Raw genomic sequence first — 14,523 nt, forward strand, 5'->3', positions numbered from 1 at the left:
AATAGGTAAAGTACTTTTTAGGGCAGCCAAGTAGCACAAGAACCTGGAGTAAAGAAGAAGTGAGTTCAAATCCAGCTTCAGATACTAGCTGTGTACCCTAGGCAAGTCACTTAACACTCTCTGCTTCAGTTTCCTCATCTGTAAAATGATCTGGAGAAGGAAATGGCAAACCACTCCAGTATCTTTGACAAGAAAATCCCAAATATGGTCATGAAGTGTTAGATACAACTGAAACAATTGAACAACAGCAACAAAAAAAATCACTTTTCAAATCTCAAAGTCCTATATAAATGTATCAGATGGCTTCAGACATTTCTTTCAGCTCTGGAGTTATGATCTTAACAATAACCATATATAGTTTGTAATTTTTTCCTACAAATTGCTAAATGAAAATTGTATGAGACTTTCTTAAGAACAGTCTTATGACATTTGGTACAACTATTCTATAGATGTTCAGATGGATATTTCAAATAATTAATTGACAAAGATCCTGAGTCTTTTATTCTAAACAAGGAACAAATATATTAATAGCTATTACATACAAGACCCCAACTAATGCCATGCTTGGATGATTCTATATTTCCTGTTCCCTGCATTTTTCATTCCATATAACCATCTGGAATCTGAACAGAAGGTGGTTGGATGCATAGGGGATAACAAGATGTAGTTTTCTGCCACTCATTCTATCACACTTGTTTTGGTCTTTAAAAATCTGTATAAAAAAGACATCTGTGGCTGGCATGGTTAAAAAAACCCCCACAAAACTCTGAGAATACATTACAAAGTCTCTGTTCTCTGAAATGTAATATAAGGAAAATGCTTATTAAGTTTTATGAGCATTATCTATGAAGGAGTGGGAAACTTTTATGATGCAAATAGGTGGGACTCAAATTTTACTTAAACATATCTTCTTTAAAGAAATGTTTCTATTACTATTTGAGGCTTATCAAACCACAAATATTTCCATTTTAGGTAAGAAAATCCAGCTCATGAATTAGAAATATTACATAAATTTTCCAAGGTACAAGAGCTCATTCTGGTTGCTATGAGAGCTATAAATCTAAGATACAATTCTTGGCCTCAAGAAACTTAAAATGGTATAGAAAACAGAAGGATCATGTAATCTCAGGACACAGGTAGATTTCAAGAGACTTTCACCTCAGTCTTGACTCTGCTGCTACTGTCCTGTAGAACCCTGAGAAAGTAATTTCACCCTGTGGGCCTTGGTTTCCTCATCTGGTGAATAAAAAAGTTGGCCTAGGTATTCTCTAAAGTCCTTTTATTTCTTAATAATCTGTGGTTATGAAGGACAAAAGTAATGGCCTGAAAAAGTATATGCACTAGATCTATACACTAGATCATTAAGAGTTTGCTATCTGCTCTTCACATATAGACATTTGTATCATTTGTATCAATGATACGCACATGTGGCAGTGTCTAAGAGGTCACATTAGCTAATAATAACTTACTTTTTAATAGAACTGTTGGATTTCCTGTCCATTTATTGTATCACTTACTTTAATAACAATCTTAAAAGTATGTTTGTGCTACAGAGATTATTATTCTTTTAGAGATAAGAAAACTAGACTCAGAGAGGTTGCCTTGCTCATGATTACACAGCTAACATGTGCCAAAGGCAAGATTTGAACCCAGTTTTCTACTGACTCCAAGTTCAGGGCATTTTGCATCATACCACACTGCTTCTGTATATGAAACTCTTGTCTTTAGATATATATGGATCCAGTCCAGCCATTAAATGACCCTGTGACCATGCCTTGGTTGTAGAATAATAATCATTGCCATATCCCTATTTAAAACATAGGTGAAGCAGAATGAACCAGCACAGCTACCTGGTGGGTTAAATTCTGACAATATAATTAACTGAGGGAAAAGGGTAGGTGTGTTTGTTTCCAAATGGTTTGAGTTACGGAAAGTTGTTAGGTTTTGTTTGTTTTCTTTTTCTAAATTGTCAATGTGGACTGCCTGGAGGTATTTTAATGTATTGGGTATATGGATATAGACATATCTATATATTCAGAGAGACAGAGAGACAGAGAGAGACAGACAGACAGACAGACAGAGAGAGAGAGAGAGAGAGAGACAGCAACTTAGTTCAATCAAGCACATTAAAGAGCATTTTTCTGAACACCTAAAGGTCCTGGCTACACAACCAAAGCTGGGCCAAGGCCCTAGAAAATGGATGCATGAAAAAATAATTTCCACATTGAAGATATAATGGTCTTTAGCCTATTGTACCACCCTTCAGGTCACTTTGGGCCAAGCTTTTACATGACAGCAATTAAAATGTGATGTGTCATAATATAGCAAAAATCATTCCTCATGCCTTGAATCAGTAAACTTTTTTTTAACCAAAGATGCATTAAAAAGCTGCAATTTCTATGACCAAAAATTCTATCCAACTGGACAGAATGGAAATTTAGCTTGGAAAAGGAACATACATCAATCAACGGAGGAAATAAGGGAAATGACATTATATCTCTAATTACATGAATGGGTGTTGGAATTCCATTGCCATGCACTTGAATCAAGGCTGAATATTCCTTAGTGTCTATGGACCTTGCATCAGACAGGAATGTTGTAAAGCTTATAAATTGCTTTAATCTAGCTAATGAAATAATGATGAATTATGGAACCTGAGATTGTGTGGCAATTGCTTTTTGGGCAGTCTGGTTAACCAGAGGGCTTCTGTGGGACATCTGGTATTATTGATCATGAATTCTTCTCTCAACCCTTTTATTGAACAGCCCAGGGTAAATGAGAATGTTAGGCTGTTAACTCCTCTTTTTCCTGTGTGCCAGAAGCAATTTGAACAGATCATCCATTAGAACCAACAGCTGATAATAAGTACCTGGTAACAGGTATCATACTACCATATTTCCAATAGGAGATAAGTAAACTAGGAAAAGCTTTGGGGTGTGCATTTGTCAGTCAGGTTGTAATGTTAAAAGCTTTATACCTTGGTTCTCCAAGGTCAACTACAGAGGCAACAAAAAACATTCAGGCCCACTTTAAACCATATAATATCTCAATGGAGCAATTATGCTAGTAATTATGGGAGATAGTCCAAACTCCCAGTCAATGGGAATGATCTGGCGCAGGGATCAAGGAGGAATTGCAGTATGAAAAATACAATTCCTATGAGATCATATATGGTTTTGAAAATGCCTAAAGCTTTAAGAAAAGAAAATATGTTATTATATATATCATAGATTTATGAAGTATCTAAACATATATTGGAAGGCAACAAACCCCCCCTTTTTTTTGGTTCAATGGTTTAGAGATAGGGCATGTGGTTTAATCACAAATCCAGGTAATATAGTACTAGCATAATTGCCATGAGATGGCAACTTTTAAAGTATTAAAATAGGATGGAAAACAGAATAATGCAACTCTGGGAATAGGGATGGGACCTGTGATTTTGAGAACTCCCAAATAAGGGAAATCTCTCTACCAATGTAGACCACCATTGTCTCTGCAACTTAGAGTGTTATGGAATTGTCCTTAGAGGATACAGAGGTTAAATGACTTGCCCAGAGTCACATAGCCAGTGTCTCTCAGAAGTGGAACTCTAACTCACTTCCATCTCTAAGAGCAGCTATGCAATTCACTGTGCCATGCTGTTTCTATAACCATAATTAATGTAATTTCCTCTTTTTTTGATTATCCAGAAGAGATCAGAGCATTTTATATAGCCTTGGCATTATTAATATGAATAGGATATCAATTATCACTCCTGCAGAGTGTGGAACTTCTTGTTAACAGAGATTTTTGGTTGGCATAATGCTCATTAGGCAAGGTTCTGATGTATGTGATTACTGGGGAGCTACAATATATTATAATTTCACCATTTCCACAGAGAATCACAGCAGATAAATGAAATTCATACTATTAATATACTATATTATCTCATATAATTTTTTGACACTGTAATCAGTGTAAATCAGGAAAAAAAGTATAGGGGGAATATTCTGTTTCTCTTTTAATGAAAATACTCACGATGATGATGATGATGATGATGATGATGATGATGATGATGATGATAAAACAAGGGCATTCAAGCAGTTAAAAATGTCCTATCTGTCTATCAAGAACTTTATAAGGGTATGTTGGATTTCCTAATGTGTGGCTGCATTTGGAAACCCAAGATATTATTGGACTTCAAATAGAGCCCTAAAATAAAAAAGCAATTTTAAAGGCAGAACATACATCCAGAGGATTCCAAATCCCTCATTCTGCCACATTTCTCTGTGAAAATTACACTAGCAATTAATAAAACACAGAAGAAATCTCCCCCTTTCCCTTCATAGCAGCACTTACAAATCAGCTTTAAATGATGATAATTATGAGCCATTAGAAACCAAAATAATTTATGCTAAGTAGAACATTTGGTGAGCAATGGGTTTTATGTTTTATACATAGTTGCCCATCAAAAGTATTTCATTTTGACTATGTCCAGCTCTCAGTTTAATATGTTTTTAAATCCTCTCTGGGAGGAATTTCTCAGTCCCCAGATTTCAACATTTAGTACCCCTAAAAAAACATATATGAAAACTTCCAAGGTAGTCATTGACTATACAATAACAGAGGGAAGGAGGAGATTTAATGCTTCCTCACCCCATTTGTGATAAATCATAGGTTGTTCTGTTGTATTTCTACCAGCACATTGCTGGAAATTGTACTACTAAAGCCATGTGAGAAAACAGATAAAGGAATGAAATTGTCAGAAAGTGTTTAGGAAAACATGAGCTATATTTGCTTCATCATGGTGCCCAGGAAGAACTCACCTACTGGAAAAGGATATAGGTCTTGAATAGGGGTATTCCCAGTTGAGAAAGAAACAGGGGTAGTTGTATCTTCAATTACTAAGACCTTAGGTGCTAAACCACATCAGGTTTTGTTTTTGTATCCCCAGAACCTAGCATGTATAGGTGCTTAAGAAAGTTTATATTGACTTTAATTAGCACAGTCTTCTTCATATATTAAGTACCTAGTAAATGTCTATAGAATGAAATACATTTGTCTGCCAATAAGTGAATATTATTCAATATTTTTCCCTTTCAAGCTGAATAATATCCTCTCACCAACTTTATATCCTTTAAAATATGAAGAAATCCGTAAGTATCAGAGAAGGATGAAAATCAAATTAGAATAGATAGTAATGTACTTGTTATTTCTAATCTTTCTCATTTTTGCCATAGAAGAGAAAGAAGAAATTACACATAACAAGTAACAGATGAATTCCACCTTCAGGGCCCATGATGAAGCAAATATAGCTCATGTTTTCCTAAACACTTTCTGACAATTTCATTCCTTTATCTGTTTTCTCACATGGCTTTAGTAGCACAATTTCCAGCAATGTGCTGGTAGAAACACAACAGAAGAACCTATGATTTATCACAAATGGGGTGAGGAAGCATTAAATCTCCTCCTTCCCTCTGTTATTGTATAGTCAATGACTACTTTGGAAATTTTCATATATTCTTTTTTAGGGGTACCAAATGTTGAAATCTGGGGACTGAGAAACTCCTCCCAGCAGGAAGTCTTCAAGTTGCTAAATGAATGAACTGAGTTCTCAAAAAAAAAAAAACCCTCCACAGAATACCCATGATTTTAAAAACATTTTTTGCATACATTATCTCATTGATCCTTAGAGAAACCCTGTGAGGTAAATGGAGCAGATATTATTATCTCTATTTCATGCCCTTGGAAGTTTACATTATTAAAGATGCTTCAGTGAAGAGTAAGAGATGAAAGGAACTACACAAAAATCAGTTCAAGTGAATTTAAAATAGGCACATTGAAAGAACATTTCAATTCCTTTGAGAACATTTATGGCTAAGAATAAAATTCAGATGCAAAATCTTTTCTCATTTTGGAAGGCTTACTAAGGAAAAACATAGTTTACAATCAATCTGCTCTTATGGTGATGGAAATTATCAATTCTAGAAAATTCCAATATGCTTCATCATTTCCTGATGCCTATGCTCTTTATTTTGTCTATCCACATTAAGATTGCTTCAAGAATGCTTAAGCATCAGTGTTTCTACAGTTACAATTCATTTTATTTTTGAAAGGATTTACCTAGGAGGAAAACTAATTTCTTTGGAGGGCTAACAATGACTGTACTCACTTATGCATTAGAATTGTAAAACACCTCTAGTAAACTGATTTTTAAGCAATTCAGATAATAGGTATAACTAATATGATGAAATCATTGACTATTTCATACCTTATTCTAATGACTTAGGAATTTAGCAGGCTAATGAGATATTCCATTTTATTTTTTAATATTTCTTAAATTTATTATTTTTACATTATTTTCTTTTTACATTTTGAGTTCCAAATTCTTTCCATCCTTTCCTCCTCCCATGCCCCCTCAGAAGGCAAATAATATGATATTAATTATACATGTGAAATCATGCAAAATATATTTCCCTATTAGCCATATGTATATTTTTAAAGCAAGAAAAAATAAAGTGAAAAAAAATTATACTTCAATTTGCATTGAGTTTATCAGTTCTCTCACTGCAGGTGGATAACATTATTTCATCATGAGTCCTTAGGATTATTTTGGATCATTATATTGATCAGAATAGCCAAATCTTTCACATTGATCATCTTTTCAACATTGCTGTTACTGTGCACAATGATCTCCAAGTTTTTCTCACTTCACTTTGGAGTAATTCATTTAGGACTTGCAATGATTTGTTTTGTTTTCTGAAAAACAAAACAAAACAAAACAAAACAAAACAAAACAAAACACCGCTCTGATCATTTCCAACTTCACAGTAGTACTCCATCACAATCATAGGCCAACTTGTTCAGCCATTCAACAGTTGATGAGAATTCTTTGATTCTTGATTTCCAATTCTTTGCCATCAAAAAAGAAGTTATAAATAATTTTCTACTTGTATTTTTTTTTATTTTGTCTCTTTGGAATACTGACTTAATAATGGTATTGCTGAGTCAAAATATATACACAATTTTATAGCCCTTTGGACCTAGTTCCAAATTGTCTCCAGAATGGTTGGACCAGTTCACAATCCCAACAAGAGTTCATTAGCATACCTATTTTTTTCCCTCATCAACTCCAACATTTGTCATTTCTGATAAGTGTGAGGTAGTACCTCGAAGTTCTTTTAATTTGCCTTTCTCTAATCAAAAGTGATTTGGAACACTTTTGGTATGACTATAGGAGTTCTGCTTTCTTCTTCTGAAAACTGCATATACATATCCTTTGACTACTTATATTTGTCTTTGAACCAATTCTGATGAAAGTGAAATTCAAACTTTGCCTATCACCCCTTCATTTTCCTCTATACTGCAAAAGGTCTTTCTTGCATGCCTTTTTACGTGAAAAACAATCTCCCCTTCTACCTTTTTCTATCTCTCCTTTTCCCCTTCTCCCAGTGCAGTCCCCTTTCTTAACCCTTCATTTTTTGGTGAAAATCATTCCCACATAATCAACTCACATCCATACCCTCTGTCTATGTAAACTCTTTTTAAGCGTCCTAAGGAAGATAAAGTTCTTAGGAATTTTAGGCATCATCTTTATATATAGGAATATAAGCAGTTTAACTTTATTGAGATCCTTATGGTGGATCTTTCATGTTTAACATTTTATGCTTCTCTTGAGCTTTGTGTCTGAATGTCAGATTTTCTATTCAGATCTGGTCTTTTTATCAGGAATACTTGAAAGTTCTCCCATTGCATTAAATGTATGTTTTCCCCCAAGGAATAATACCCAGTTTTGCTGGGTAGATTATTCTTGGTTGTAATTCTAGCTCCTTTGCCTTCTGGAGTATCATAGTCCAAGTCCTCCACTCCATTAACATGGAAGCCATTAAATCTTGTGTGATCCTGGCTGTGGTTCCATAATATTTGAATTGTTTCTAGTTGTTTGAAGGATTTTCTCTTTAACCTGGGAGCTTTGGAATTTGGCCATAATATGCCTGAGAGTTTTCATTTTGCTATTTTTTTCAGGTGATGATCAGTGGATTCTTTTGATTTCCAGTTTACCCTCTGATTTAAGATAGGCAGTTTTCCTTGATAAATTCTTGAAATATGATGTCTGTGCTCCTTCTTTGATTGTGGCTTTCATTTAGTCTAATAATTCTTAAATTATCTCTCCTTGATCTATTTTCCATGTCAGTTATTTTTCCACTATTTTACTTTTTAAATTTTTTTTCATTCTTTTGATTTTGTTTTATTGTTTCTTGATGTCTCATTGAGACATTAGTTTCCACTTGCCCAATAATAATTTTTTAACTAATTATTTTCTTCAAGGAGATTTTGTACCTCTTTTTCCACTTGGCCAATTATGTTGTAAGGCAATCTTTTCTTCTGTGAATAGTTGTGTCTCTTTTATCATTTGGCCAACTCTGTTTTTTTAAGATGTTATTTTCTTGAGTATATATTTGTGCCTCTTTTATCAAGCTGTTAATTCTATTTTAATAATTTTTTTCACATAACTCATTTCCCAATTTTTCCTCTACCCTTCTTATCTCTTTCTTTAAACTCTTCCAAGAATTCTTACTGGCTTTTGTACAATTAGCATTGTTTTGAGTCTTTGTAGTTATTTTTACATTGTTGTCTTCTGTGTTTATATCACTGTCTTCCCTGCTACCATAGTAGCTTTTTTATGGCCAAATTCTTCCTGTTGTTGTTATTTACTCATTTTTCCATCCTATTTCTTTATTTTGAAATTTATGTTAAAATTAAGCTTTGGTAACCTGGGAGTTGGGAGACTATGTCCCAAGTTTCAACTTTTTTCATGCTGCTGTTTTCAGAGCTAATTCTGGAATTGTGCAAATATTGGGTACTTCTAAAGTGGCCTTATCCTGGGAGATATATGATTAGTCTTTTCCTGGTCTGTATTCTGGTCTTTACACAGCAATGGTTCTTGGTCCCCTATAGCCACAGGTGCTAGCACTCTCTTCGCCTTGGAACTGCAAAGTTTCATGCTCCCTTGTGATCAATCCACAGCACTCTTCTCCACCTGGGAATTGCAACCCAGAATGGCATAGGGGCAATAGACTTGTCAATCAGTGCCAGCTGTACACAATTCCAGAAAAAAAGTCCCCTGTAATCTCTTTCTAATCAGTTGTTCACCCTCTTACTGTCTCTGGGCCAAGAGCTTCCAAAGTTGTTGCTGTGTGTGTAGGCTCCAAACAGGATTTTATCCTGGTGTTCCAAACTTTTCCTAAGTTTTCTTAGGCTGGAATAATATCTCATTCTGACCTTTTGAAGGCTTTGCTGCTCCAAAATTTTATTTGACATATTATTTTAAAGCTAATTGATGGGAATGTTGAGGGAGTTCAGCTTGGTTGCCTCTACTTCACCATCTTCCTGATAGGTTTTTTTTTTCCTTAATGAGTTACTTTGAAAAATGTTTTAAGAGACTGAATCACAGGCAGCTGTGGTGGTTTCCAGACTTCTCAACCCATGAACATGGAAGACAACTTGGGTCAGTAGGAAAAGTCTGTGTCTATGGTGAGAGAGAAGCATGATGTGGTCCCAACCCCATTCCCCAAGTGTGGCCTGGGGCGGTGTCTGCCTCCTGAGCTTCCAAACCACAGACTAATGGGGAATCCAGTGGATGATTAGAGGGGCATTGCAAGGATCTCTCTGCTGGTGCAGGATTCTCTTGCTTTGCCCGTGCTTGGATCTGGGTCCCAGTTGTGGGTGGCAGTCCTGGGGTGAGGAGAAATGCTGGCAAGGTAGAGCTTGTAGTGGCGGTGGAGAGGAAATCCTCCTCACAGTTCCAAGGCAGAAAAGAGTGCTTGTGGTCACTCATAGACAACAGCACAGACCAGGAAAGGAGTAAATACCTCGCCTTGATCATAGCGCCTTGGAAAAACTGAAAATTTACAGGTCCCTAGAGTTATCTCTGAAAACAGCTGCACAAAACCTCTGAAGCTTGGGACAGTACATTCTCCACACTGGAAACAGACTCCTACCTTAACAAAGAGTTTATAACTCAAGTAATTGGCCAGAATCATGAGCAAGCAGCACAAAAAGAATCAGACCATAGAATCTTTCTTTGGTAACAAAGAAGATCAAAACATACAACCAGAAGAAGACAACAGAGTCAAATCTCTTACATCCAAAGAGGCCCAAAAAGCCAATGAGGAGAAGAATGCCTTAAAAAGCAAAATTGGCCAGATGGAAAAGGAAGTCCAAAAGCTTACTGAAGAAAATACTTCCTTAAAAATTAAAATGGAGCAATTGGAAGCTAGTGACTATGAGAAATCAAGACATTGTAAAACAAATTCAAAAGAACAATAAAATAGAAAACAATGTGAAATATCTCATTGGAAAAACAACTGACCTGGACAATAGATCCAAGAGAGAGAATTTAAAAATTATTGGACTATCTGAAAGCCATGATCAAAAAAAAGAGCCTAGACATCATCTTTCAAGAAATTATCAAGAAAAACTGCCCTGATATTTTAGAACCAGAGGGTAAAATATAAATTGAAAAAATCCCACCATCACCTCCTGAAAGAGATCCCCAAAGGAAAACTCCAAGGAATATTGTAGCCAAATTCCAGAGTTCCCTGGTCAAGAAGAAAATATTGCAAGCAGCCAGAAAAAAATAATTCAAGTATTGTGAAAACACAATCAGGATAACACAAGATTTAGCAGCTTCTACATTAAGGGACCACAGGACTTGGAATATAATATTCCAGAGGGCAAAGGAGATAGGATTACAACCAAAAATCACCTACCCAGAAAAACTGAGCATAATCCTTTAGGGGGGAAAATGGATATTAAGTGAAATAGACGACTTTCAAGCATTCTTGATGAAAAAATCAGTGCTAAACAGAAAATTTGACTTTCAGATACAAGACTCAAGAGAAACATGAAGAGGTAAACAGGAAAGAGAAATCATAAGAGACTTATTAAGTTTGAACTGTTTACATTCCACGTGGAAAGATGATATTTGTAACTCATTAGTCCTTTGTCAGTATTAGGGTAGTTAGAGGGAAAAATTATATGCATATATATATATATGTATATATATACATATGTATATATATGTATGTGTATATATATATATATATATATATATAGAGAGAGAGAGAGAGAGAGAGAGAGAGAGAGAGAGAGAGAGAGAGAGAGAGAGAAAGAGAGAGCACAGGGTGAGTTGAAGTTGAAGAGATGATATCTGAAAAATAAAATTAAGGGATGAGAGAGGATTATACTGGGAGAAGGAGAAAGGGAGAAGTAGAATGGGGCAAATTATGTGACATAAAACAGACAAGAAAAGGCTTTTACAGTGGAGGGGAAATGAGGGGAAGGTGAGAGGGAATGAGTGAATCTTATTCTCATCAATTTTGGCTTAAGGAGAGAATAGCATACACACTCAATTGGGTATGGAAATCTATCTTACCCTACAGAAAATGGGGAGAGAGGAGACAAGAGAGCAGGAGGATGATAGAGGGGAGGGCAGATTGGGGGAGCGGTAATCAGAAGCAAACACTTCTAAGGAGTTACAGGGTCAAAAGAAAGAAAAGAATAAATGGGGGGTGGCATAGGATGAAGGGAAATATACTTAGTTTTTCACAACATGACTACTGTGGAAGTGTTTTGCCTGACTACACATCTATAACATGTATCGAGTTACTTGCCTTCTCAATGAGGGTGCGTGGGGATGGTGGAAGAGAGGAAATTTGGAACCCAAAATTTTAAAAACAAAAGTTAAAAAAAAACAAACAAAAAAAAGAAAAGAAAATACTTTAAAAATGGAGAGGTTGAAGCCTGAAGTTTTTATAAAGTATTCACTTTCATATTTCACTGTTGTTATTTTGCTTAAATGTTTTACTTTGTTTTAAAATAAGAGCTCACACAATGTAGTGGTAAACTCAAAATGTTTGCAATGTAAAAAAAATGACATGTCAATACATCTTTTCTTTCTCCACTGGGAAAAAAAAATACTATTTTTGAATATAGACAAACCTTTTTTGAGGTTTTTAAAATTAAAATAAAAAAATAAAAATAATCAATGCAAAATATTTTAAGAATCAGTATTAATTAAAGGTTCTGTTGAGGAAAAAATACATCTTCAAATTTTCAGGACAAGAAGAAATACAGAACCAATATATTTTGGAAATTGTCACTTTAAATTCCTATTAGAAAGAGTCTGGTTTCCTATATTATGTTGTAACTAAGCTAAATATCAACTTAGTACATCATTAAATATCTTAGTTTAAGAAAGATATAATCTCTATGTTGGTAAATGTATTCATTATTGAAAGAATATAATTTTTAAAGGTCTATAGATACAAATATAGCTATAGATAACTTCTATGGATTCCTGGTTCGCTTTAAGCTATAAAAATCAATGAAGATGTCAAGAAATTCAATAAATATTTATTAAATGCACACATTTGATGCCAATGATACAAAGATGAATTCTGATATAGTCCTTCCTCTCCAGTTGTTTATGGTCTAATGATGAGGATGGTGGGTATGAGGGTGGGTTAGGGGAGATATGAGACATCTAAACAAATAATTGCAATGTAAGAGAAATGTAAGAAAGGTAAAGGAGAAACTCGAAGTATAAGATATCTGATAAAAAAGAGTTCATTGCAACTAAAGGAATCAGGAAAGCACCCATAGAGGAAGTGACATAGAAATTTTGTCTTGAAGAATGAGAGAGATTTCCACAGGTAAATGTTTGTTTGTTTCTTTGTTGGTGGAGGGGTGTCCATTCCATGCATCACAGATAGCATACACAAAGACACAGAGACAGTGGGGTACAGGATCAGAAAGAGAACTTTGGCTAGCACAGCATTGAGTTTTATGTGGCAAAGGTTAACAAGGAGGTGAGAACCAGATAGTAGATGACCTTTAATTCCAGGATAAGACATTTATACATTATTCAGTAAGTGATGGGGGGATGCAGAAGATTATTTAAGCGGAGGGGTGATGTGATCAGAAAAATCCATTGGCAACACTACTTTGGCACCATCATGAAAAAAAAAAGGCTAAAAGCAAAAAGACCCTATAGGAAGATATTACCTAAGAACATAGTAGAGTTGAGAAATGATAAGGTTTTAAATCATTCTGTTTTCAATGTGAATAGAAAGGGAGGGAGAGATTGAATTCAGTAAAACTATATGCAGAACTCTGTGCTGTTTTAAGGGGGAAACAGAGATGTAAAGTTGTGACAAAATGAGTTCCCTCATGGAGCTTATAGACACATGAATTATAACACAAAATAACCTACAATAAGTATATTCAAGATGTATAAAAATCCAATATCAATATCAAATCCTAAAGGCAAGGCCATAGTTGATTGGAGGTGGGATGGGGGCAGTGCACCAAAAAAAGAATTCTGAAGAATGTGGCATTTGAACTGGATTTTATAGAATAGGTAGAAATTAAATACATGGAGATAACATGGGGAAGGTATCCCTGCAATAGGCACTGTGAGCAATAGTATGTAAGAGAGAAAGTCAGATCATATATGAGAACCAGTGATTAGTCAGGTTTAGCTAAAACAAAATGAAAATGGAAAGTTAGGGTGAAAAACTGCCTATTCAAATCCTTTGACCATTTATTAATTGGGGAATGACTAGCATTCTTATAGATTTAACAAAGTTGTTACTATATTTTAGATATGAGACCTTCATCAGAGAAACTGTCTACAAATTCCCCCCAACTCCAATTTTCTGCTTCCTCTCTGATCTTCACTACATTTTTATTTGTACATTTTAAGAAAAGTTAATATAATTGAAATTATCCATTTCAGACTTAATTTTGTTCTCTATCTCCAGTTTATTCATAAATTGTTCACCTATGCACTAGTCTGATAAGTAATATGAGCTGTGTTCTTCTAATTTGTGTGTAATATATCTCTTTTTATCTAGGTCATGTAACTATTTTGACCTTATCTTGGTAAATGGTGCAAAATATTGTTCTATGGCCAGTTTCTGCCATATTGCTTTCTAGTTTTCCCAGTAATTTTGACTAAATAATGAATTCTTATCCCAAAATATTATCTTTAAACTTATCCAATATTAGGTTATGTTTATTTACTGCTATAAAGTGTATGTCTATTCTATTCTATTTTATTGATCTATCATTCCATTTCTTAGCCAGTACCAGATAGTTTTGATAAGTATTAACTTATAATATACTTTAAGATCTGGTACTGCTAAACCTCCTTCTTTACATTTTTTCATTATTTTCACATTCTTGACTTTTTGTTCTTCCAAATAAATCATTTTTTTCCCCTAATTCAGTAAAACAAAGTTTGGTAATTTAATTGGGATGGCATTAAGTATACAAATTAGTTTGGGTAAAATTGTCATTTTTATTATATTGGCCCTGCCTACCCATGAAAAATTAATAGTTCTATAAGTATTTAAATTTTATTTTATTTATATAAAATATGTTTTAAATATCCTTTTGTTTACATAGTTGCTGCATTTATTTTGGCAGGTGTATTCCCAAGTATTTTATACTGTCTAAAGTTATTTTAAATGGTGCATC

The sequence above is a fragment of the Vombatus ursinus genome, unplaced genomic scaffold, assembly GCF_900497805.2.
Source record: "Vombatus ursinus unplaced genomic scaffold, bare-nosed wombat genome assembly UNPS02015255.1, whole genome shotgun sequence".
NCBI classification, from domain to species: Eukaryota; Metazoa; Chordata; class Mammalia; order Diprotodontia; family Vombatidae; genus Vombatus; species Vombatus ursinus.